This window comes from Drosophila ananassae, chromosome 2R, assembly GCF_017639315.1.
Source record: "Drosophila ananassae strain 14024-0371.13 chromosome 2R, ASM1763931v2, whole genome shotgun sequence".
NCBI classification, from domain to species: domain Eukaryota; kingdom Metazoa; phylum Arthropoda; class Insecta; order Diptera; family Drosophilidae; genus Drosophila; species Drosophila ananassae.
In genome coordinates this window covers 4917289-4943089 of record NC_057928.1, presented here as the reverse complement: position 1 = coordinate 4943089, position 25801 = coordinate 4917289, and the positions used below count along the sequence as shown (strand labels likewise).

The following is a 25801-nucleotide window of genomic DNA, read 5'->3' as shown; positions in this document are numbered from 1 at the left end:
TTGTGTGTTCGGATTGTTCTAGTTAGGTGGCAGCGAACAATAAAACGCAGCCAGTAAAATATCAATTTTATTATCGCAAATTTTTGCACTCATCAATTTCCATTGTGTGAAAGTAGTGTGGCAGGAGGCCAGTCGCTGCTGGAGAGGGCCGGAGTCGCTGCCGGGGCATTCATCAATTTTTATGACACCCCAGCGAAAATAAAAACTCGAATCTAAAAACCAACATCCGCGTTTTGAATGCACAAGGATCCACAGCGGAGGATAGCGGATCGCCCCCACTTCCTCCTCACCAGTTACCAGTTACCAATACCAGTTACAAAATTGCAATATATTTTTCGAAATAGAATTGGGGGGCGCCAGACCGATGCTCCACATTGTTAGCACCAATTTTATGGCTTTTGCATAGTTATTGATGCTCCAGTTAATTTTTATTGTTCACTGCACATGGCGATAGCATACGAGGACCGAAGGAAGGACTCAGCTTCATGGCTGTTGCCAGAAATCGCAGAGTCTGCCCTCTCCAGGCCCAGTTCACACATCCTCGTTGGGCGAGTTAGGGCACTTAGTGTAATGCAATTATTTAACTTGGCGAACTTTCCTTAAAGACAGCGGGTGGAGCGACTTGGGAGGAGCTCAGCTGCCGCCGGAGGAAACTCAATTAAAACATCACTGTTGCAGCAGCACCGCCGCGCCCCGCGGACTGTTTGCAACATGCAACTAAACGCAGATGCTAACGGATAATTAACTTGGAAACTGTCCGTCCGTCCGATCCGACCGTTTCTGTTCAACGCTCAATTTGATTTTCGGCGTAGAGGATTGGGATCTCGGATTGCTGGGTTTGCTGGGTCGCCGGAGTGATTGAAGGGTATCTCAAAGTACGGATAGGCATTAGACGGAGACTCAGATTCCGTCGGGCCGTGGCATCTCAAGCGCGAACTATTTTAAAACCTAATGAAGCGTAACTTCTATCTGTGGGCTCTCTTTGTTTTTCTCATCGAATTCAATTTGGGTTTCGGTTTTGTCGAGTCTTTTGTCTTGGCACGCCCAGTTCGCTGCCAAGTCTGACTTTGAGTCGCCAGTTCTTGGGGCTCTCGGCTTTTCTATTCTTCTGCCTCTGCGTGACGCTCCATCGCGCTTTGTAACCCGTTTGTTTTCTTTCCACCCGAGATTCGACGAATCCGGCCTTCATTAGGCCAGCAATTAATTGTCATTTGTCAGATTTTTTGGCCGATTGCTGTTGCTCCCGGGGACTTGTGTGCATATTTATGAATGAATTTTTGACATTTCTATAAAATATTATGTGAATCTAATCGAGGGGCAACAGCTGAGCCAGCAAAAGCAAAAAGGTCGCAACCGAGACTGGCGTGGCTGGCGAGGGTGCCGGGGATGGAGCTTAAATTTTGTTTTCCTCGCTCTGAAAAATGTATGCCAAAAGTCTTTTGGCAGCAAATGGAACGAAAATCGAACTAATGTAAAATTTAGAGCGCACACAAACAAGCACGGACAAGGGTTCGGGGCTGGACCAGTTGAGGCAGAGGCAAGGGAAAGTTGGGGCACCCCCCGGCACAGCTGCAAAAATGGTTGAGATTCTCGTTATTGTTGCCATTGCAACAGCTGCTACGTTCTCTCTGCTTTCTGCTTCTATGGCAGCAGCCGAGAAATGTTGCATAAAAGTTGGCGCTCCCCTGTCCACTATTTTATGGGGCACCACGCCCCACACGCCCCTAACGCACTGCAGCCAGCTGTTGGAGCGCCCCAAAGTCTGTAGCTGCATCTGCATCTGTATCTGTGTTTGTATTTGCATCAGCCTCAGCCACTTGTATTTGTATCTGCATCTGCATCTGTGTGCTTTTGTTGGCGAACAGTTTTGCGTGTAATTAGAAAATTGCGGCAGGCTCCTCTGTCCTCCATCCTCCGTCCACCGGCTCTGTTGTTGCACCTCGTGCTTCTTGTTCCAGTTCATAGACAGTTGGAGCCTCGTCTTCTGCCGTCTCTCGGGAGGGTGGGCGGATAGAGAGCTCGGCCTGGCACATCAATTAGTGCCGCACAAAGCCACAGAGGCATGTGGCACGCAGCTCGTCTCTCAGCCCCTCAGTCCCTCTTTGCCGTCCAAAAATTGCCCTCTTTGCCTGTCATTTCGAGTGTAAACTGAGAGAGGTGTCATCTTTCTCAGCCCCAACGCATCCTCACCTTGCCTCCTCGCCCAGCCCAGGCCAGCCCAGCCCGTATTCCCTGGCAACCCCGGTCCCTTTGTGACTCGCCTTTTGACTTGTAATTGCTTGAGGTTTAATTAAAAATATTTGTCCTGTTTGTAGCCGTTCCATGGAGGCTGTGCACCAAAGTGTCCCGAAAAACAACAGCAGGCTGGGGACTGCTGGGCTAATCAATAATTCGCAATGCCCAGTCCCAGGCCACATAATTTAGGACATACTATAGATTGCAAAGCGCATCCATGTGGCAAGCTCAAATTTAATTGTGCGGATGCCTAGATCTTAGCCAAACATAGAGCCAGTCCCCAGCCCCGTGTGTACTGAAAAAAGTGCGGTGCAAATTTATGCAGTAAAGTTTAAATTGATTTTCCAACTTTTTCAACCGAAGCTGGCACAGATACAGGGACAGGGCTGGGCGAGGACGAAAACAAGTCGGATAATTTAGTTTTTTAATCCATTGTGACTTTAGGTCGTCCTGGCAGGGAGCTCTGACCAACTGGGGGCGGGTTCGGGCTGACAAGTTCGCAGAGCGATATGCAAATGTGGCCCGGCAACTTTTGGCTATCGAAAGTCGAACTACGTTCGGCAGCGGAGCTCTGCAATGGCAATCCAATCCCCAAAAAAGTGCACCATGATTAATGTCTCAAGTTTTTACCATGTGGTCGGAGGAGGAAGCTCTGTGCTAATGGTCACCTAATCGGAAAAAGTTTGTCGGATTTAAAGCCCTCGGTCTCAGTACGTGGAAATTTGTTGGGAGCGGTTGGCAAAATTGAAAATTCGAGGGGAAACTTTGTGAGCCATGGGGGGAAAATTAGTGGCAGTGAGGAGCAAGTTTCCATCATACGTGATGAAGTGAAATGTCGAATGCAACTGTAAAAACAATCGCCACCTCCATGCCGCCTGGAAGCCATTAAAAAAAACATTGGATGGAAAATTTGGGTGACGGACCCCGGAGGGATCAACAAAAAATGTCGCTTCATCTGTTGATCTTACAACATGGGGTTCTGTGCGTGCTAACGACATGTTGCTTCATTCTTTCTGTTTTCTCCGGTGAACAATTGTTTTTCCATTTGCTTCGGCTCTTGTCTAATTTATGTCGCTGTCAATGGAACAATACAGCGGCGATGCTGCGGAGGACACATTAAGTGTCATTAACGCAAATAAATTGAAAGAAATTCCCAAAAGCTTTCCCCGGATTACGGGGGAACGCGGTCTGGAGAAGAATGTCTGGGGCGGCCAGGAATGGCGACAGCGATTAAAAGGGCATTACCAGGCAACGTCAAATGTCACAACACGTCCCCCATTCCCCATTTCCATCTGTGAAAAGTCATTTGAAAGTCGCGGACACACGCCGTCAACCCTTCATCCACTGATTATAGTTCGCGTTAGCAGTCCCGTTGTTGTCATTACCAATTAAATTGAATAAAGCAGATACACGCAATAATTTGTTAACAGTAAGAGCCCCCACCCGCACCCGACAGGGACTCTCCGGGCGGCGAGCAATCGAAGCGCATGAAAAATGCATGACAAGGAAATTCAAAACTCAAACACCCACACGTGCGAGGCGGGCCGACCGCAGCGGAAGCCGGCAGTGAGACTCCCTATCTGATTGACAGCTTGACCGATTTCCAGGGGCTCCTGCGGGAAGGTGCACTGATGTGTGGCAGCCAGCTCTGACGACGTTGCCGCCGATGAGGCAAGCGAGATATTCAATTACAGTCCCCGCACACAAACCCTAACTCAAGCCCAACTCCGACTCCAGCTGAAGGGGCCACGGCATGACATATCTGCTAGCCGGTATGTGGCGAGCTCCTATAACTACTGCGACTAATTACACGCACCACCCACCCAACCACCCCGCGGGGCTTAGTTGGGCATAAATAATTCCTCCTCGGAGTCGACGACATGTGGAGCCCGATACACATCGCTGACCCTATCGTATTACCGGTTTATTAGTATCCCATTATGCATTGTGCGCCGCACAGCCGCGTATTATATGGTTTATCGCAAATCATACGGGGCAGGACATTTCGCATGCGTTTGTAATTGCGTTGACAGCCTCGCAAAGGCGGGTGCCTGCTCCCCTGGCGCTATTTGCGGCTCCCGCTTTGGAACTATACTCCTAGTGATGGCTATCCTGTACGTCGCTGATCTCTTACCCGCTTGTCGCATTTCATTAACCGAAAACATAGTCCTATCGCCCAAAGTCTGCCCAGACAATCGATGGTTGCATGCCAAAAAGTGGAGCAGTCGCTCTAGTTCAGCCTTCGGCTAAATCTAAGCCCCTAATGGCAAGAACTGGGCTAAGTAGCTCTGTCGCAGTGCACGCCATCGTATCCATTGTGTCTTGGCTGTTTTGGCACGCTCCGTTGGGTTTCACTTAACTCTTGACCCCAAGTAACGTCAACGTCAACGTCGCCGACAATGACAACGGGAGCGTCTCGCACCTAAACCATTATTACTACTTTACGGCTAATAAATTCTTTAAGCTAATAAAATAAGTAAAACCAATAAAGAAGCTCAACAAAGAGTCAACAAACTGTATGAATAAATAACTGGCTATACCCCATACACACTGAGGAGTAGTTGACGAACACTCTCCGCTGCGCGCTCGCTCATCGCTTTCCTCCCCTTTAAAATGTTTTCTTGGGGGCGTCCCCGGCTATGCTGGGTTTTATGTAACCTATAATTTTCGTAAGTAACCGGAAAACCTTTTACGGCCGCCGGCTTCCCTTGACCCGGCCCGGTTTACCTGTTCAGCCGCGTCTCCGGAGCGTCTTCCCCGATTTGTTTTATTGCCCGTCTGGGTCATTTGTCCGCGTTCGGTGGCACTATCCACTGAGCTGTGACGGCGGCGCCTGCGCTCTTTGACCTACTGGACTATGAAATGGCCGAATCCCCGAAACTGGTATAGTTTCATGGTCGCTCCCCAGAACTAACCACCGACTTCTACCGTCTTGGACCGATCTGGCAGGGTTCATCTTGGCCAACCTGCTGCTGATTTGGTTCTTCATCACCGCAGTTTTAAGGACTTAATTGGGGGCTTGGCATAACCAATTATTTGGACCAAGGCAGGGGGAATGGACTCCCACTCGGACCCCAAACTACTCTTATTGTCTACTATGTATATCTGCCTTGTCACGCTCCGACTTCTGGCCGTAATTTTTCATATGTATGAGCTGTTTCTTTTTGTCAGAGCTCCTCTCCCCGGCTTTCCCTGGCTATTTGTTATTTAACGTGAGTGCGTGTGTAAATCTTGTAAATCTCCTGCTTTCAACACGACGGCCACTACACCTACATGCGGTTTCTCCCGCCACGGCTCCCTCTTCCGCGGACAATCTTTCTGCAGAGTCACGGCTTTTAAGGAAATTCTTTAAGCGACTTTAAATGCGATTCATGACAGGGGATTGGTTTGCCGTGTAATTCTTGCCTGGAAATGGCATGTTTTAGCCATTGTTTTGTTTCTCTTGCAGTTTTAGTTGCCTCTATTAAGTGGCCTCGTCGTCGCGACCGATTATAAAATCCCTCTCGTCATCATTCCACGCTGGGGGAGTCTTTTTGAAGCGTCATAGTGCGGAGGACCATTGCATTAATAACTTCACCAAATGTTTTGCTTCATTATGCCAGTCCGTACAACTCCTATCCGCCCACGGATAGTTTTAATTACTCCTCCCGAGGACCCTCCAGTCATACTTTAGATGAACTAAATTAATAATAAGCGCCACACTGACCCAGTTCACTGACATTGGCCAGTTTCTATATTCTGTGTGAGTTTCGGGCACTTACTCAAAAATAATTGTGAATGTGATTCCCCCATAACGAGTGGGTCCGAGTCAGAACAGCAGCTGATAACCCCAGAGGAACCGGGCATTTTTGGGAGGCTGATTAGGGGACTCTCCCACACTCTAATCGCCGCAAACGGATGCAGATTTTCGTACAAAGAACGGATGTGAGTCAATCAATAAACGAAAACAATCGGGGCCACCCGAGAAACAGATATAATGGAAATATTTGAGTTGGCCAACTTGCTCCCTAGTTGGTCAACTAATTAAACCGCAAATCGAATACATGGGCTGGCCGGGTCGAGAGCGCTTTTTGTGCGAATAATAATACATGTTTGCACCGAAGCAACATAAGCAAAAATACTGTCTCGCAAATGTGTAGATATCACTGGATGTAAATCAATTTTTGCATGCACCAGCTTCCAGCTCTCCGGGCTTCCCTCCAGGTGCTACGAATTTTTGATACACCCCTCGAAAGCGAACAACCTCGGTGCAGGAGCTTCCCTATCGCGTGATAAATAAATTTGTTTCCACAAATATAAATGCCACACGTTACGTTTATTTGGATCCTTGGCTGAAGGATGAATCCACGCCCCCACTGCCATTTTTCTCCTCCTTCAGGCGACCTTCACAGCGTTTTTCTCGCGTCCTCAGCTCAGGTCCTCCCTCCGACCATTTATTTTTATTTACTTTGAAGGAATCCCCCTCAATTTCAAACCTGCTTCTCTGAAGATCCTACTAGAGTTCGCCATTAAAGCTCACCAGTTTCGATGCGAAGTGGGGTCTTTGAAATAAACATACCTGTAAGAAAAAGGAAAATGGCATTAGTTTATATTGAAAAGTATTTCCTAATAAAAGTTGTGGGGAAAATGAATTGTGGAGTTTCATAGCAAGTTTAGTTATTCTTCTGAAATTACAAGTATTTTCTACTCATCTTAGTTTTTAAAATGTTACAAAAACATGCTTGTACATGAAATATCTTATGAATGAATTATTTTTCAATCGAATGTGTTTAGATTTCAGCTTCCTAGAGAAAACACTCTATCAGCTTTACATAACGCGGCTGAACTTCCGTTTGATAAGCCCCTTGGCTCAGTCTCTTGCCTTATTATTTTGCTTTGTTTCCAGTTTGTATATTCCGGTTGGATACTGGAGCGTCGTGATGCCTTCGAATTCTTTACGAGTTCTGCTGCACTTTGTGTCGAAGCCTATCCATTGGAGTGCCAGCACGGCGCAGTGATTCAGATTGCGGGAAAGTCTATTTCAGGCAATTGCACTGCTGGCAGTCGCAGTCTTTAAAATATTTTTGCATTTGTGAATCCAGGAGAGTTAAAACACTCCCGATTATGTTAATAGTTCTGGAAGTATGTGCCCTGATTGAGAGCGAACCCCTATTTTTAGACTCGCAGATGGCACTCCCACCACCCTGCCCACAGATATCTGGGGCTTTTAACGACGGCACTTGAGTCATGCTAATGAGTCTAATAACGAAATTAATATTAATTTTTATGGCTGCAGCCTGCCGGAGGCGAGAAGCTGGGGGGAGTGAGAAGGTGGCCAGGGAAATGCATCTGGATCAGAATGGGAAGTGGCCATAAAGAAATTTAGAAAGGAGTGGGGCCGGGGCTTGGCACTCGGTCCCCTCTAATGGATATTCCATGTAAATTTCAGATCTTCCATGGAACAGGCTTTCAAAATAAAAGGTTTCCCAAGATTAATTTCAATAATTCAAATTAGATGCCAAGCACAACTATCAAGCACATATCAAGTGTATATGCTGACAAAATGGATGACATTTCATAACTTACTCTGTTCGGAAATTGCCGCGTCGCTCTAAAATATTTTCCGCGTTTTATGACAGTTCTTATTAGGAAACAAACATCGCTCCGGAGCGAGGGAAGAACTTGTAAGTGCTTCCCGCTCTTGCCTCTATTTTTCACAGTGAGTAGCGTTTTACGATTCCTGCTGCGCAAACTAATATCATTTTTATGTCACTCTGTTACAAAGTGTCAATAAAAGCGCTGCTCCGAAAGTGGGTCACATTTTGACTGAGATTGACCCGAACCAGGCCAAGATACACACACGCATCCGGCGTGGACGCGGAGTGGCGGGCAGGGGATTAATTAAACGCATTACTTGTGCAAACTAATTCATCTAAACTGTCATCATCATTTCGAGCTACTGTCAGGCATTAGACGTTGATGAAAAACTTAACACATTACCCAACTCTGTTCTAGTCCGGCGCGAGCGGGAGCTGGGAGCTGGAAGCCGGGAGGATTGGTCGGAAAAAGTCAGTTTTAATTATGTCGGAGCTGGGCCAGCAAATATTAATGAGCCAGCCGGAGCACGCACGCCGGCAACCTGGCAACCCGGCAACCCTTATGAATATTGCATGGCCCGGCTACCCATGTGCTAATCAATCAATTTTTTCGACACTCGCAATTGTTCGGACAGTTCGGCGTGTCTTTGCAAAACCACCGGCTGAGAGTGGCGCATTCGTAGTTGCCTCCACATACATAGTCGCTCGCTGTGTGGATTGTACAATGGCTTAAAAAGTTATTCCTGGCAGCTCTGATTGAGTGGCACGACCTCTCCGCGACCTCCTCCCGCGCTGATGTATGACAAAGATTTGACAGCTCTAATTCGAATCTTGTGTACTATTTACATGTGGAATGAGGAGCGCTTGGAGTGGTCGGAGCGGGGCACTAATGAACTACATATGTCAGCAGATGGAAAATTACAAAATCTTGTATCTGGTAGCTTCTGCCTTTTAAAGTGCACCCTGGCTGGCAGCCACCCCGCTTCCTTCCGAGCCATCCACTTGATGTCAGCCACAATGAATAAATAGACGTTGGCTGGTGACCGAGATGCAGATGGATATGGGCTTTTGAGGGGATCTGGGAGTCGCGGAGTCGGAGGACGGGACCACCACCGGAGTTATTCTCAAAGTCTCCAGCACGCAGAAAGCTCCAGCTCGAGGTGGGGCGGTGAGTTCAGGGTACGCGGAAGTTCTGCATTGTTGCGATATTTTTAAAAACAAAAAGCGTGGCGAAACAAAACGAAATGGCAACAAACGCATGTGGCACACATTTTAAGTTATTCACAGGCACAGAGCTGTTTGTAAAAAAATACGGAAGCAAGTGCAGCTTTTGTTGTTGTTTTGGAGCTGGCCAGGCTCCACGCCCCCTCACCACTTCGCTCTACCCAGTAGCTACTGCCCCCAGTCTCTGTCTGCAAGAATGAGGCAAATTACCTTTAATTTGGATGGGCTGCCATCACGAACCACTTGTCAGTTCAGTGTCACTGAGGCGATTTTAAATGCAAATTGTCCGCATTAATAACGAAATTGCCCAACCGCATGTGTCAATATTAATTGGCCAGTTATCGCCCGGGGCGAGCGATTAGGCCGGCGGAGTGCTAAGCCTCTCAGCCGCGAGTCTATCCCACGGACGCCACGGGCCAGGTCCCTTTGGCGAAAGGCGAGTCATCGCCCCGGCTGAAAAGTAACCACATGCAGGGTCGGAAGCCGGTGCCTGCGGGCGGAAAGGAGCAGGCCCGCGGTGCATTCACCTACATTTCGCACGCCATTTTCCCCCGTTAGCTGCAACACAAAACAAAATGGCGTCACAAAGGAGTCTGCGAATGGCTGACGGCGGAGGGGAGAGGGCGTGACTCTGGCGGGAAGCGCAAGAGACAACAAAAGTCAAAGACTTCAACACTCGAGCGCCAAAAGTGTCCGGCAGTGGGTTAGTCCGCGCCGGGGGTGGCGCCATTTAGCGGCCGCCGGATCGGTTGCTGTTTACAGTTACTTAGCACGTAAAATATTTACCCACAGTGTTGCCACCTCCTCCGGCTTGACTTGGACTGACTCGGAGGGAACCGGAAAGGGTCCGCAAAGTATGGAGGGCAGCACGGGGCGGGAGTGCGAGCGTATCGATCTCGGGCGCGCGTTTTTCCGCTTCCTGCGCTCGAATTCGAATGCATTTAATTTAAACTTTGCTCCCCACTCAAAGGAAAACTCGGCAACTCACACAACTTTTCCAGACTCCACTCGAGTCCCGGGCCCATATTTTCCCAGCGCTTTGCGGCTTTGCTTACCAATTGCTTACTTCACTCTTCGGTGGCTTTTGCATTCGCTGTAATATCTCCGGCAGGGTGTTGGGGCAGGTCGGGCTCTGGGAGGGGCAACCGACATCGGGCAACTCTTTAGCAATTTTGTAATTTAATTAAAAATATTTTTTCAAGTGGTTTGCGCTGTAAATACAACAAACTATCACGCTCCCTTGGCCCACTCCCGGCTGCTTGCCCCACAGTTTGATGCACATTTCTGGTCCGTCCCCTACCAACCACCCTTCTTGGCAGGCTCTTCGAGTGTGTGGGTGTGGGAGTGTGTGTGGAAGAATTTTAAAACTTTATTTTCGACTGTCGACGTAGAGCCGAAGTTTCGGGTGCTCAGAGTGGGAGAGTGTGTGAAGGGGGACTGTGTAAATATTTTTTTGCAATTAATTTTGAGCGGCTTATAATTTACTAATTTAGTTTTTGTGTTTTTTTTTACATTTTTTGCTTGCGGAAAACTTGCCTGCTCCGGAGCTAAAAGCTTCTTACATGCGAGAAAGTTTGGCTCGAGTGCGGCCAACATTTCAGAAGTTGCACTCCAGTTGCGGCAGGATGACTTACAGCCCGGACCAGTCGGAGTCGTGGGGATCGCCCTCAAACTGGGCTCGGGGAGCGGGTCCACAAACCAAAATTGAATTAAATTAATCCAAATACATTTGCATATTTTACAAGCTTTTGGAACAAAATGAAGAGCCACAGCCATCGCCCCACTCCCGACCTGCAATCTCCCATGGCAGCATCGAGATTCTAATTTACCAAATGTGGGAAAAGAATTTCAAGCCGAGGCTCCACTCGGAGGTGGAGGCAGGATGAGCTGAGCTGGTGCCTTTTTGCTATTTATATGATGCATATGTGCTCTTTGCCTTTCGTGGTTTTTTTGGAGCTCCGCACAAAACTAAAACTAATTTGCAAAAATCTACCACGCGTGTGTTTGTTTTTGTGTGTGGCTGTGTGTGAGCCGGCGCTTGCTCATTTTTAGCGCTGGAACCTTTTTGTGCCATTTTATTTACAGGCATGTAAACACACGAGAGGTGCCCACAGCCCCGCACACCCACACCCACACACTCGCCAACTAAAGGCACTTCAGCGGGTGTTTCATGCGTTGGTTTTGGTTTGCGAGCTTGACAGCATTTCAATAGAATTAACACAAACACACAGGATATACATATAAATATTATATATGTGAGTGCGCGTGTGTGTGTGGGGATGAAAGGACAGCCTGAGAGCGAAGGAAAATTAAATAAAATTATACGAGAAAAAACACACGAGCCAGAAAAGGAACCCGAAGAAGGGAAAGCTTGCTAACGAAAGGTTCCACATGAAAAATGCGCATAAATAGTGCAGGCTCCATACGGGGCGGGGGCGGGGCGGATGCTAAGGATTGGGGGTGACGGTTGAGAGGAGCACCAAGTGGATCTGGGTCCCTCTCTGTTTGGAATACACATTTTGCAAGGGTTATGCGCCTGCATATGTGGTGGCATGTTTGGATAGGTTGCCACTTGACAAATTTGCACAGTTTTGTGAGCAACATTATTTCATACGCTTCCCCTGACGCTGTAACAGCCTCTCCACTTCCAGTTAGTGAACCTAATTAAATTCTTCAAGACACAAGCACAACTCCACTCGACGCTCCGCATGGAAAAGTCAAGCCACAGTGCGCCCAGTTGGCAGCACAATCTTTGCATTCGGTTTATTAGAAGCGACCAATTTCGATTTCTGTTCTGAGGCTAGGCACATACACGTCTTCCCGGTAATGATACCGAGATTCCCTGAAAGCCTGCAGACGATAAGGGTCTTTATAAAAATGATGCACAGCCATCGGACAATCGACAAACGGCTGTCCATCCAGAGGCAACCTGAGGATGGCCAATGAGAATGACTGACTGACAATCACTTAAGTGGAAACCGATAAAAATCTTCAAGAAGTGAACAGGGCCCAGAACCAAAACCAGAAGACGGGGAGAGCGGCCAGAGCGGGCTAAGCGGGCAGAGGCAGAAGACTCGAGCGGCAACAACCGGACAAAGCCGACCCAAAAGAGCCAATGTCATGACCAGGCTCAGTCCCAGTCCCAGTCCCCTCTCCCGCCAGCCCCATCCTCAGTCAAAGGAGGAATAACAGCAATGGCAACACATTCGACATTTATGGATATTGAAGCTTATGGACAGTCGCAAACGGGGAGAGGGGCACAGACACGTTTTGGTAGACAGAAAACCGGATTTTTATTCTTGGCCAGTTCTCCTCTCCGTCCTCTCACTATTCATTTTTCTCTTTGGCCAGAGGAAAGCAGGAAAAAGCCATTTTCTTTTAGAAAATTGAAGCCAGAAGAAGAGACGGAGATGAAAATGCGATTTGGTCAAGGGGTCACATGGCCGAAGCAATTTGAATTTTATATATGACAGAATTCCTTTGTTTAATTAAATATTTTTTCGTGGCGCAAGAGCCACTCGGAGGTCCCAGCTTGTGACACTGTTTTTTCCCAGTCAGCCCACAGGTATTATTCCTCAAATGGCCCTAACGATGTGACCATACAAGGAGCTGCAATTCGAATGCCCTGCACAAATGGCAACCGATTCTTTTGCAATAAAATGTCAACAATTGTTGCTGCAAGAAGTGCAACACAGAAATGGAAAATAAAAGTGAGCGCAAGAAATGGCTCAACTGAGGAAAGTGGAATGGGTTCGATACCAGAGTATTCCACACAAAGCATAGGGCAAGGCAAGACTCCAGGAATTTATTGACCTGGTTAACGCACAGCAGTTCTGCTAGCACTATGTGCGAGCTGATTTATTGGTGTATGGAAAATATCGTAAGGTTTTCTATGAATCTCATGCCCCAGACACAAAGAACTACCTTTGGCTCGCATACGAATACCCTATATACCCTATATATGTACTACATCCTCAAGTACACACCCATTATTGTGGAAATGGTTTTGAGATTTAAAACTACGCCTAAGTATCTGAAAATGCACTAGAATGCGCCTGCGAGAGTCGCTGGAGAATTGATGTCATGGCCAGTGAAGGATTCCTGCTAAAACATGTGTCCAGATCGGGGAACGTGCATCGCACACTCAATGAGAGTCCCCTGGAAGGGCAGCAGTCCGCAATACCAAATAAATTATTGACATAAGGAGGAAGGCTGCCCGGTTATGACCACCATTGGTAATTGATTTTCAAACGAGGGCCCAGCCAGAAGGTAGGATCTGCGTCAAGTAGAGCCAATAGTAATAATTGTAATTGGCAGAGACAAAAGATCAAAGGATGTGGACAGATCTGGAGTCCAGAGTCTGGCTTTCTGGTCCGCACCGAGGCATTTGTCTGCGTGTCCGCCCGGATTGGCGAGGTTGCCCATCGAGTCAAGTGATGCCGTGGAATAATGGCCATGATAATCATAACGTCGACGTCGATGATGACGTTGGGAGGACCACGCACACAGATACTTTCGTATCCGCGCATCTTTACGTCTACCGCATCTGTCGAGTATCTTTCAAGTGTGCGCAAAACACTCGTTAAATGTGCCAAAGTAAGAAATGTTTCTCCTTGTATTGATTTCACGCTCGGCTGGAATAGATGGGAGTGCGGAGAAAGGAAGCGGTATTCCGTCTCCCCAGCATCTGCCCAGCTCCTCGGCACTCCAGTCTTTTGTGTTTTATGTCGCTCGCCTGTCCCGCCGTACACTTTCCGACTGTCAAAGTCACCAAGAACAGGACTAGGCTCAGAACCCGTTGCTGTTGTCAAGTATTTATGCTAAGAGCTGTCAAACAAGATGTAGTTACATTGATTACATGCCCCGAAAGGACGGGAGCGGATTTGGAGCTGTGACGGGAATCCAGGTGGAATCGCTCCTTTTCAGAGTAATTTCTTTGCTCCTCGCGATGGAGCCAGCCCGCGAATTCATTTGGGAAACGGAACCCTCTCGTCCCGAGGAGGGGAGCTCTCCAGATAATCACTTAATATCACATTTCTCCTATGCTGTGTGAGGGACTCGTCGTCTTGTGGCACAAACGATTAGAAGAGTTCCTGGCAAGCTTTCCATAATACTGACGTCTTACCAAATACGCCAGCCAGTTCAACCGTTACGCACCCACTGGGACGGCCAATTGCTCAATATGGTGCCAATTATTTTGTCCGGCAACCGCCATTGTGGCAATTGCAGGCCGAGAAACTTGCATCAAATTGCAAGTCCACACAATCACATTAAAACGCCATTAGAGGCTGAGTGGAGAGTGGAGCAGCCGACTTGCAGTCGAGTGGAGTTGCAGTCAACTTCATTACTCGGGCTGCGCCCACGCCTCGTACATGGATAGATAATGCTCCGAGATAGTGTGGCGGATACAATGATAATAAAAGTAGTTTGCCAACCGAGCGCGTTCGGTTCCTGCAGGCAGACACGCAATTTTCGCCGGACTCCTTAATGAGCCAGAGTCGGGGGCGGTCGCTCCTGGAGCAGCTCGGGTTGGGTTAGGTGCTTGGCACCCACTGTCGCCGGGCCGACATCGACATCGGGCTCCTACTTCCCGGGCCCGGAGCCATTATATAAGTTTTCATTTTCATAGTTTTGTCGTATGTACACACACACGCGTGTGCTGGATTTTTTCCCAACCAGCCCCAAGCCTCGAGCCCCAACTCTGTTTCCTGTTCGATGGCGAAACAACACAATGCGAATGTGTTGTCGTTGTTTTCGTATCAGCAATTCGAGTATCGACAAACGGGGAACGACGAACCGCAAGCTACATTTGCGACTAACACACGCACACGCCGGTGACGTTGTTCCGGGTTCCTAGCAACACCCACACGCCAGGTGGATGGGCTCGTTTCTCGAGTAATGGAGGGACACGCATTCGAGGTGGAGTGGGTGCCGGATTCCTTGGCTCTGCCATCACCCGGGGTCGATAAATTGAACGGAATGGCTGAGATGTTGGGGTTTGGGGTGAATCTATTAGCCAGATTCCCGGAGAGCCCATGGCTCGCTCAAGATGTTTTCGTTTCGCTTGCTTCCCGACCAATTAGACCTAATGTGCACTTCTCGGGGCAGGGCTGTGTAAGTGACTTGTCATTAAAATTGAAACCTCGGGTCATTTAATGGCCAATGTACGCGGCCGTGTCGGGGCCTATAAAAACCATGTCGACCCCGACGACAAAGTCGATGCGTGGATAATCAGTGTGCTCACATCGCCGAAATCTCTTCAGACACGTACCGGGCCAAAAAAAAACATAAGGCCGGCGCGACAAAGTTGAACGACACTGGAGCGCTGGAAAAATTTAATTTGGCTTTCCAGGGGCTTCAGCATGTAAATGAATGTGCGCCGCAATCACGGGAAACTGGAGAACCGTTGGCCCGGACAGCTGGAACGAATGAAATGATTTGTGCGGTGGAAACAATTAGCGTCTCCTCGAAGGCGTCATGTGGGTGGACGAGGTGAGCCCGTCGAAACAAGGAAAAAGATACGGCCGGGAATTATGGGACGACAGCCTAATGGGAAGATTGCTCGGCGAAGAGCTGTTGGACCGAGGAAGTGCGCGGGCCAGGCTCATGTGCGAAACTCCTCGACCCGTTGGGATTCCGCTGCCGAGGTCGTTGTTTAAAATAAATTAAGCGAAATCTATTTCAATTTCTGACTAATATGTGAGAGCGTGGGCCGCTCCTAACGGTTCTCCTCCAGCGGCCCCAACAATAATGATGACTGCAATCGATTACAATCTGTTTGCTTGTTAAATTACAAGACCCAAGGAACTAACCAGTTTTCTCCAGAGACAGAGAAAAAAGCGGAGTCGGAGTCGGGGACGGAGACAAAGCCGGGGAAGGGGGTCTGACAATTTTACCATTTCGGCCATTCTGCTGTTTGGTCGCCTCCGAAAACGGAAAGCGGATAAAGGCCTCCATCTATGGACCGGGCCAGCTAGCTGGCTTATTGGCTCGGTCGCCTGTGAGCCAGAACGCCTGTGACCCATTCGAGGTTTCATTGAATTTCTTCGGACTCATGCGGGGCGGCGGAAGGGGCAGGACTTTATTTCTGGCCATTTTCTTTTTGTGGAAAATTGCGTTCCTCCCGTTCCCCGGCCTAGGATTGTGGTATGCTTCCTTGATTACGTTTCGCAGCAAACAAAAAGGGCTTTAGCTTCGGCTTCTGCCCGGCTGCTGCTTGGGCTTTGTGTGTGCTGGCCAAATGACTTTCGGGGCCCAAAGCTTGGCCTGCATCAGCAAGGCGATCTAAAGGCCTTATGATTGCCTCGGCATCTCTCACGCCATCGCTCTGACCCGCTCCTCGGCTGCGACTTTCTGGGTCTGCAGAAGCTCATTAAGGCTCCGCCGGATCTTTTTGTTTTGCGTTCTGATAAGTCCCACGTATCCCCCCCGATGCGATAAGTCCCACGTCCCCCGATGCGTGCTTGCGTTAATGAAGTGTTATTTCATTTTCATGCCCCTGCTGTGGGTATTTTAAATTATTTATAGCTTTGCAATGTTCACTAACGTAGAAATATTTTTTGACAAACAGGACCATCTGCGTAATACTGTATTCATTTATAAGCGAGCCTAGATGCAAACCTGATGGGATAAGAGTATGTGGTCAGTATATGGAACTAATTTCATTTGTGTGGACATCTGACGAGTGAGAAAAACAGGGATTGTAGTGAGGAGATTGTAGTTTCAGCCTCTGGCTAACACAGTGTTTTCAATAGTGGACCTCCAAAGGCCCCTCCAAGTCGGTTAGTTACCCAGAGCCATCCCTGAGATTGCTCAATTCAATGCACACACCGCACCTCAAAATGAAAACAGTTGGCTGCGGCAAGGAGGCAGATGCTGCAGCGGTGTGGTACGAGCATGTGCGCTGTCTTCCAACTTGGGGCAGGGAGCAGCAGCACACGCAAGCGCAAATGCTGATCACACGATTCGGGCCGAAAGTCAAGCCCAGACACCTACGCAAGCCAAAAGTAAATTACAAAAATCTCTGCGACTCGGCCGGTCCAATCGCACTCTCCATCCATGGAGGTAGCAATTAAAGCAAACATGCTGTGGCATGCCGCAAGGATGGAGGTCGGCCCCGGCTTGGGGTCGGGCAGGGGTGGCGGCATACTCCCAGTTTTCCGGCGCACAAAAGGAAAAGGCTAAACAAGTAATTTTCGCTCATCAGCGACAACGCCCACGCCCACGCCAAGTCGATGCTGACTGCAGAAAAAGTGGTCAACATGACAACGTTGACATGCGACATTAGCAAGAGCCCGGCACAAAGAATCCCCACAAGCTCCCGCCTCGGATCCGACGGCTCTGCCGGCTCTTTAGCGTGCTTTTGGCAGCACACGCAAAAAATCGCAGCGCATTCAAATCTCGGCATGTGCGTGAGCGCACGATCTGGAGGTGAAGGGGATGAGGAGTGGATTGGGGAATGGGTTGGGGACTGGGCTGGGGATTGGGGGAAACATTTCAGCAAATGCTTGAAGCCACCGCAAATTGTCCGACAGGGAAACCTTGGAGTCGAGACTCAGACACCCTTGCAGAATGGTCGTCCGACAATAATTTCAATTCTTATTCGAAACTATAAGTCCATGGTAGCCGGGAATACCCTCTCCAAGGGTATAGCCACAGCAGACTTTAGTCAAAGCCCCACGTCATATGCAAAACGTCCTTCTCTGAAAGCAGTCTGCGCTGAAAATCCATTCAGAGCACATACTTCTTCGCTCGGTACGCTTTCTTGCCCAGAGCCCAGGCTGAGATTTCTCAAAGGAACTCAACCTCCGGCTTGCCAGGAGGCTGTTCATGTCTGGATCCGCGAAGTTCATCAGCGAGAGCCCAACCTGACGTTGCTGGTCCCTGGGACCATCCTTCACCCGGCCTGTCTCACATCTTGGCTAATTTTAAATTCAATGCACGCAACAGTCGCCGCCGTTTAGCTCGGATCTTCTTCATGCCTCCCCGGCTCAGCTTCGAGGCTCCCAGCTCCTCAATGCATTTTTTCTGCAGCCCTGTGTCTGAAGAGTTTTTTTGCTTCGAAAACTATTTATGCAGCGCCGTCGCGGCCATAGTTTTTTCCCTTTTCGCACTAATTATGCAGCTGCATAATCCGAGGGCCCAGGCCCAGACCCAATCCCAATCCCTGTTGCCAACTCTCCGGCGTGGGTGAGCTGACTTGTCCAGGCTTCCGCCTCCACGGTGGAGGCCATAATTCATGCGGCGTCTGTTTTGAAATTGAAAGAAAATAATTACGAGGCAGCGGAAATTGAATTTCTTATTATGCCAGCCAAGGAGGCAGCCAGGCTCGGAGAAGTGGCTCCGCGTAGCGGATTGGTTTGGCAAATTAATTAAAATCCATAGAGTATCGCGACCCCGCAGTCAGCCAGCAGAAGACCGCTGGTCATAGGTCAAGGCCTCCTCCTCTCCGATTCATTGTTCGCACTTAATATGCATTGTATTTTGATTTATCGAGTCGGAGGCGTGCCTCTTTTCGGGCTTGCCCCATGCATATTTCATTAGGCGGCCAATGAGTATTTGAGCTTCCCCGGCCTCAGTGCTGTGCCGTCTGCCATGAACTATATCGATTAACTATATCCTTGAAGCTTTCCCAGGCGGGAAGCAGCCTTTTAACTGTTTTTGGTAACAAGTGCCTGCCAAGGCATACTGAGTATTTGGAGTGCTGTCTCAGAGTGGAAAGGCCGCAAACGAACCCAGCAAAAAATAATAAATCCTTCACACCTCCCGGGGTTTTCTTTCTCGTCCTACCTCGCTGCCCTCGCAGGCAGAGCTACAAATTACAAATTGAAAGTAGTTTGTATCTACTGCCTCTTTCTGGCTTTGTCTGCCGCCTCTGCTGCCACTGCTGCCGAGGGCAGTAAAAAATTTAAGTGCATAAGCAAAGTAGCTCCTGCTGGAGCCCACTTGCCTCCCCCGGCCAGAGTGCCGGGGCCAGCGGGGCATGTTATGCACTTTTTCCTGCGGCTACCGAAAAATGTATACAAGGCGAAACAACTCGGACGGCGAAAAAAGTTCCAAGTGGACGGACCGACCGGAGAGCCGGCCGAAAAGGAACAAAAGCCAACTGGGCACTTGAAATGCGGATGAACCAAGGAATAGCCATTTACATGGAGGCGGGAGGAAGGAGCTGTGGCGGAGGGCGGGTAGCTCCGTCATTGTCTTTGGCCCCGTCTTGGCTATTGTTTCATTCATGAAGTTACTCGGTCTTTGTTTTGTTTCGGGTTTGGGCTTGGGTCTGGGTCTGGGTTTGCCTCAAAGATTTTTCGTGTCTCTGATGGGCTGTGTGTATCTACAAGCCCTGGGGCGGGGACCGCAGAGGGGCAACCGGGGAGTCGTGGAGCCGGGGGGAGGCTAACCCATAATTTGTGTTACTTTCCTGAGTCGGAGAAGCAGACGAGTAAAACATATGCGATGACTGATAATCTTCTATCTGGGAGAGGAACGAGCCGCAGAAAGAAAGTATCGAGAGCGACTCGGATGCCCCTTTAAGAGGCAGCCATTCCAATATTAATGCCACTACTTTGCTTGTCTAATCGCCGATAGTTTGTCTTGCCCAGCGACTTCCGTCCCCGAACGTTATTTTTAGGCCATTTGTTCCACCCCCTCCCGGGTGCCCGTACATTTGTATCCCGTGCTAATCCTTTCTGGTGGAAATAGAGCTGTGGCCCGGCAAGCGGTCTCATCCATCAGGCAACCTCATCGGGGATTAGTCTGGCCCCGAACCAGCCGCCCCGACCGACAACGGCAAAAGTTGCACTTATAAATGGTTATTAATCGTAATGCCCATGCGCTGCCATCTCTTATTAATTTGGAAGTGCAGCCGCGTCTGGGGACCCGGACCCCACGCACACCGAAAGAGTTCTGTCTAGCCAGCGACTCCCAGTATGTGCTATAAATGACTAATTCATTTTCTCTATTGTGATATTGTGGTAGTCCCCCTCCCCGCAGCAGGAGCGACAGGAGATTCCCCATGCCCTCGCTCGTCTATTGTCTATTTTTGGTGGCCGCCACTCTGGTTGGCTTTGTCAATTCACTCGCTCGTCCCTCAATCGCCTGTCTAGCGATGACTATCGCCGCTGTGAGTGCCCTTGGAGGATGTGCGACTGGCGGGGATTAGCTTGGGGTTGTATCGCAGTCCCGCTTCGAGCGTGTATATAAATATTTTGACAATTTATTGCCGTTTGATTTTGTAAACCCAAACTAACGGCTCGGGGATGTTTGGGGTACTCACGAGTGAACACTTCGGGGTCTGGTCTGGGCTTGAGTACATACCTGAAAGCAGAAGAAAACATTGAATTTGATTAGCATAAGCGCACAGACATGGGACAGCGTACAGAACTCATCATATTATGCTTTATAACAGCGATTCCAGAAGGGAATCCATTAAACTTTCATCGCCGGAAATCAGCAGAAGACGAAATTACCTCAGCAACTGTCATTTTGACAGCTTGCTCAGCTGTCGGCTGAATAGAATGGCGCTGGTGGAGGGCGGACGGCGGATGGCTGATGGCGGATGGCGGATGGCGGATGGCGGACAGCGAAAAAATAAAGGAAGGCGAGCCAATAACAAAATCAACAATAACAGCAATAACAACAATGCCAGCACAGCGAGAACGGCGATGAAGAAAAGTAAGTAACGACGTTTTTGTTAAATTAAAAGTTTATGAGGCATTAAATGGTCAACAACAAAGCAAAGCTGCCAAAAAGAAATGTATTAAGTCATATGAGGGGACGCGTGAGGGGTCGGGCATCGGGTGCGGGGGCCGGGGCTGGGGTGGCCAAAAAGTCATTAAGCCAGCACGATGATGACGACAACAATATTAAACTGTCATGCCGGGCTTCAGCTGCTTCCTCTATGCATCCACAGGTCATTAGACCCACGAGCATTTCAATTGCATTATCAACGCCAATAACGGTACACGAGCGAGTGACTCGCTGCGCGAACTATGTACTCCTCCCTCCGCAGGGCGTTCATAAAACCACCATTATTTGTCAACGCCAAAGGCATTTGAGTCGGCAGCATGCCCCGGGGTGGGTGTCACCGGGGTGTGAACGCTGCAACCATATGGCATGCGATCGTCCTTCGCCCGCAAATCTTTTTTGCCAAAAAGAGAAATTAATTATTTTTTATTGAGTCCTCGCCTCAATGGAGTCCTGCGCTGGCGGGTAGATACACGCACCCTCCCCCCTGTCGGCAATCAGCTAAATTTGTTAGACATTATCGTCAATGGCAAGCGAGTTTGCTTAATTATTGGGACATGTGGTGTCGACAGTTGTGGCTAATGGCATTATGTCTCGCCCAAAGATCGGCGAGCGGATGGCTCTAATCCCCGAATTTGCGGCGAGGATTTAGAGTCCGCTGCAACCCCTTCGCCCGGGGGGAGGGACAATCCAAAAGCGTTCAGCAGGTACAAGGTCTGGTCGGCGCTCTTGTAACCCCATTTGGAATGCATGACATTCCATAAATTAGTCCTCGCACAATGATATATGTGAGTCGGCAAACAAGACACGAACTCCATTTATTAGGGCCCCGAATAGTGATTTGGCACATGACCCATTTTCGCGGAGGCGACAGCAGCTGGAACCTGTTAGTGCTCTATGGTTATGACGCAAGCGTTGTGTGCATGGCGTGTGAAGCGATCTAACAGGCACCGGGCGCAGATCCAGACTCACTTAAGCAGTCCAGCTCGCCGTGGCGAATGAGTTCTGAACCCTTCTCAGCTGCCTCGGATCTGATTCTTGGAGGCGGCGGAATCCGAAAAGAACAATCCGGCGAGGGCGCATCGAAATGCATATGAGTTTGACTGATGAACCACTGCGAATCGATTGTCTTCACTCAATCTACGATTGCGACAAGGCTGCCTCCGATTATCCTTGTCCGTTCCACGCGCACTCGCCTCCCGTCCCGTCCCGAGCCACCTTCTTTGTAACGTAAATTCCTCCGGCCAGGCCAAAAAACGAGGAAAAAACGGGGGGAATATCTCACATATTTCCTCCGTTCTGTCTGCTTTTTTCGTGGCTGTCAGAACTGACAAACGCAAATGATTTATGTGTGTTTGCATGCGTGTAAATGTCATTAAGAGGGTGAGCCGCTTCTTGGCGGGGGTGGGCTGGGCGACTTGAGGAGCGAGTAGTGTGTGTGCGCCACAAGGAGCGAGGCAGCTTGGCGCATCGATTTGCTGTCTTCGACTTGCAAACTTTTGATATTTAACGACGACTATTCGTTCGCTCCCATCCAACTATCGACCAGATTTGACATTAAATAATGAGTTGTGCTGCTGACGTTTGAGAACTTGCAACATGTTGCGACTGGGCTCCCTCTCCCTCTCAGCCAGTGGGCGAGGCAGCTGCCTTGTTTTAGATGGCGATGCGAATATTCCAACCCTCTTGGTATTAACATATTGCGAGGCAGCTCGAGTCGGTAGCCCGCTGTATTATGAACTCCGTCCGCCCACTGGCAGATTCCCCTCCACTGTGCCAATTCATCATCCGCCCCGACTTTGCATGTATGGTCCGCCTTTCCGCTCGGCTGCCCCTGGAGGAGGCCCCTGCCTCCATTACCCAGAAATGGCTCGCAGATTGCAGATCTATCTGTATAATTTTTGCGCTTCTCCGACCCGGACATGTGTTTCGGCGGAGTCACTAATCACCAGGCTAAACATTCTGCCCAACTCTTCAAACAGAAGTTTCGACGGGCGCGAGTGTGGCGCCCGGGACGTGGCAAGAGCCCAACTAAATACGTAATTACGTCTTGATGTTGCACATGCAGTAGCATTTGGTAGTGGAAGTTTTAGTTGCAGTTGCCCTGTCACACTACCCTGTCGCGGCTAAATTTGTACCTTTGTTGCGGGCACTTGGCCGACACGCGCTGCCATCTGGGCTTATTTTCGCAGCATTCCGATCCATGATTGGGACTACACTGAGAAAAACTCAGGGCGGACGGCGACTGCAGGTTCTAATTGCTAATTGCGTGTGCTTCTGGGCGGTCAACATCTGCTCAACGGCTCCATTCATCTGCCCAATCATTTGCTCATTTGCATGGACTTAACACCCAATTCCAGTTGGGGTTTTGCCGAGGACGGCAGCCTCCGCAGCCCCTCGCAGGACTGACGTCTCACCAGCCATTATGGGATAATTTACGGAGCCACAGCCAGGAGAAAGGGGAAAGGAAAGGGAGGGAGCCCAGCCAGGGGCGAAATGTATTTCATATTAGTATCCTCCGCAGTTGTCGTTGTCAACTTAATGTCCCTTTCAGACTCATGCGCCTTAATATCCTTTTTCTCGGCCTTAACACATTTAATTAACAAAGCAATTAAGCATGACAAGGCATAAGGCGAAAGCAATGAGAATGGAAATGAGAGGGACTGAGGAGGGTGGGGCAGCGTTTTAATTTATATTTGTATGGGCATCTTGTGCTTTCTTTGGATTGTGCTCGGTTAGCCCCGTAGGTTGTGCGCCGTTCCGTTCCGCTTTGTTCCGTCCCGGCGTTATTATAGAATAATGCGCTCCAAATAGTGCTGGCTGGTAGGCGAGTGTAAGGACGAAGGACCAAGAGCAAGGGGATCGGGCCTCTGGCCATGATGAAATTTTTATTGCCGTCGCAGCTCTGCTGCCGCCGCCCGGCATAAAACAAAGGGAAATTTATGCACAGCAAGGAATTTTTAATTAAATTTCACACACAAACGCACTCGACGCGGCCGGAAGGACTTGCCCAGGGAACAGTGGACTTGGAACGGGAGAGTCTTGGAAACTTTTTGGCGTTCGAAGACGAGGCCCATGCGACTCAGTTCCAGCTCCGCCAGGGACAGGGAATCGCATCGACACCCGACTTGGGATTGGCTCTGCAACTGACTCACAAAACGATCTGTCATCTTCTGACAGCTTACAATGTGTTCGACACAATTGGCCTGGCCAGACACGGGATGATGCATTCGGATCGGGGTGTAAATTAACTTTGCTCGAAGGCATAAATCAAAAATTATGCGACGTTTCTTTCACAATTCCTGCCCGGCACTGCTCTCGCGATGATGTTTTTTATTAAGCCAATCTCAAGCCAAGCGCAAAAGTGCAGGCATTCTCTGCCTTCGAGCGCTGCCCTCCCCCTCGCATTTTCGAAATGTGCAACCTCACTTTGGTGCCGTCATCGATCACGGGCAGCTTCCAGGGAGGGCACCCCAACATGTGCCCCGAAAAGCCCTGCCAGCTCTGAAGAAGAGTCGCACACCCTGCCCACACATGTGCTACAGTTAACCCTCTATGGGGACCGACCAGCGATCAATTAAACAAATTCTACAAGCTCCGCTCTTCGTTTGTTTGTTTTTCAGCGTGGGACACGTCTGACATTTTGAATAACTGATGGCAAATAATAATGAGAACGCTTAACTCGATTAAGCATATATTTATGTTGGGTGAGGGCTGTTTGCCGCTCAACCTCGGCCCGACGATTAATTATCCAAAGACGGATGGGGATGGAGTTCTATGAGGGTTCCGCGCGATCTTCCTCGGCAATCTCTTCTGTATTCGGAGATGGCGACTGCGATGACCGCGATCGGCAGATGAGCACTCTTCCAGAAACTGTGTCACTTTTAGGCCTCGTCTGGCTGGTCACTTTCTACAGCCTCCTCGGAGCTCTTCTAGCCGCGTTCACACGCAATGAAAATGTTGTCTCTTCCCCGGCATGGAGGCATGCTAATCCTGTTTTTGCTCGCAGCTCCAAGCTCGCAGCCCGATGCAGCCAGTGCAATTGCGGTCTCGGGCCAGTAATCAAGTGAAATATGAGCGCAGTAATGGATGTGTGTGCTCCGATGCGGTTGGGACGGGATTGGCGGCGGGGCAGATAGCAGGCAGACCGCCAGCTCGGAAAATTATAAGCGAATTAAGCCGCAGCGAAGAAGAAAGCGAGTGTAACCCCATGCGAGAGCTTTCCGCAGAAATTGCAGGTTGCTGGGATGTTTTGTGAGCAGTTAACTCTCTGACGCCGAGGGGAGGTCTGAGCTCCGAGGTCAGTCATCAAATATGGAAGAGAATCATGCTCGGCGCTTGCCTGCAACTGCGAGGAGTAACCCCGGGTAATTACATGCGGGGAAACTTAATCATTGCCGGGAAACCCGAAAGCGCATCGTGTGCCATCAATGGACCTCTATGGTGAGGTGCAGCCACGACGCAAGGGCATATATCAGGGCTTTTCCTCCATCGGAGCAAGACTGCCGAAAAATGTGCAGCAGGATGCCAAGATTAGCCAAAGAAAGGCGTCCTACTCGCGAGGGACGACGCTTAGAACGGGACCATCGACTGATGCCACAACACATCAGTCTCCTCGGCCCTGGCTTCCTTTTTAGCTTTCCTCATTCTTCTCCAGCACCATTTGTAACTTTTTGTTCACCTTAACGTCAGCTGCTGGAATGCGAGTATATATCACAAGCTCTAACTACCAGACTCCCCAATTTTCCTCCTCCCGAGCCCGACCCACTGGCCCGTAGGGGGGAATGCAGGAGTCAGGGAGGCACATGTCGAGGAGGATGCCTTGAATCCCTTCGTGCAGTTTTTGTGCTAGCTGGCACAACATAAAGGTTAATGGCTGGAAATAGCACTCGGCCGGGCTGACATGGAGTTATGCCCTCCCTCCACCTCCGTCCTCCGCCCACCGTCCACCGCCTTGTCCTGGCCGGGTTTGGTTGGGAAATGTGATCTTCTTTACCGTTTGGCTAAACATTTAAGCTTCTCAT

General features: G+C 49.4%; 1 protein-coding gene and 2 long non-coding RNA genes across 7 annotated transcripts in view; 1 reads left to right on the top strand and 2 right to left on the bottom strand.

Moving 5' to 3' along the window:
• Positions 1 to 25801, bottom strand: part of LOC6506105 (teneurin-m) — a 112695-nt gene that overhangs the window by 65568 nt on the left and 21326 nt on the right. The gene's annotated exons all lie outside the window — the stretch shown is intronic.
• LOC116655798 lies at positions 5397 to 8007 on the bottom strand. Its single transcript, XR_004310859.2, has 2 exons — positions 7801 to 8007; positions 5397 to 6793 (listed from the first exon to the last, which is right to left on the bottom strand). It is a non-coding gene; the product is annotated as an uncharacterized LOC116655798 (long non-coding RNA).
• LOC123257057 lies at positions 7791 to 8864 on the top strand. The gene is made up of 2 exons (XR_006506995.1): positions 7791 to 7933; positions 8000 to 8864. It is a non-coding gene; the product is annotated as an uncharacterized LOC123257057 (long non-coding RNA).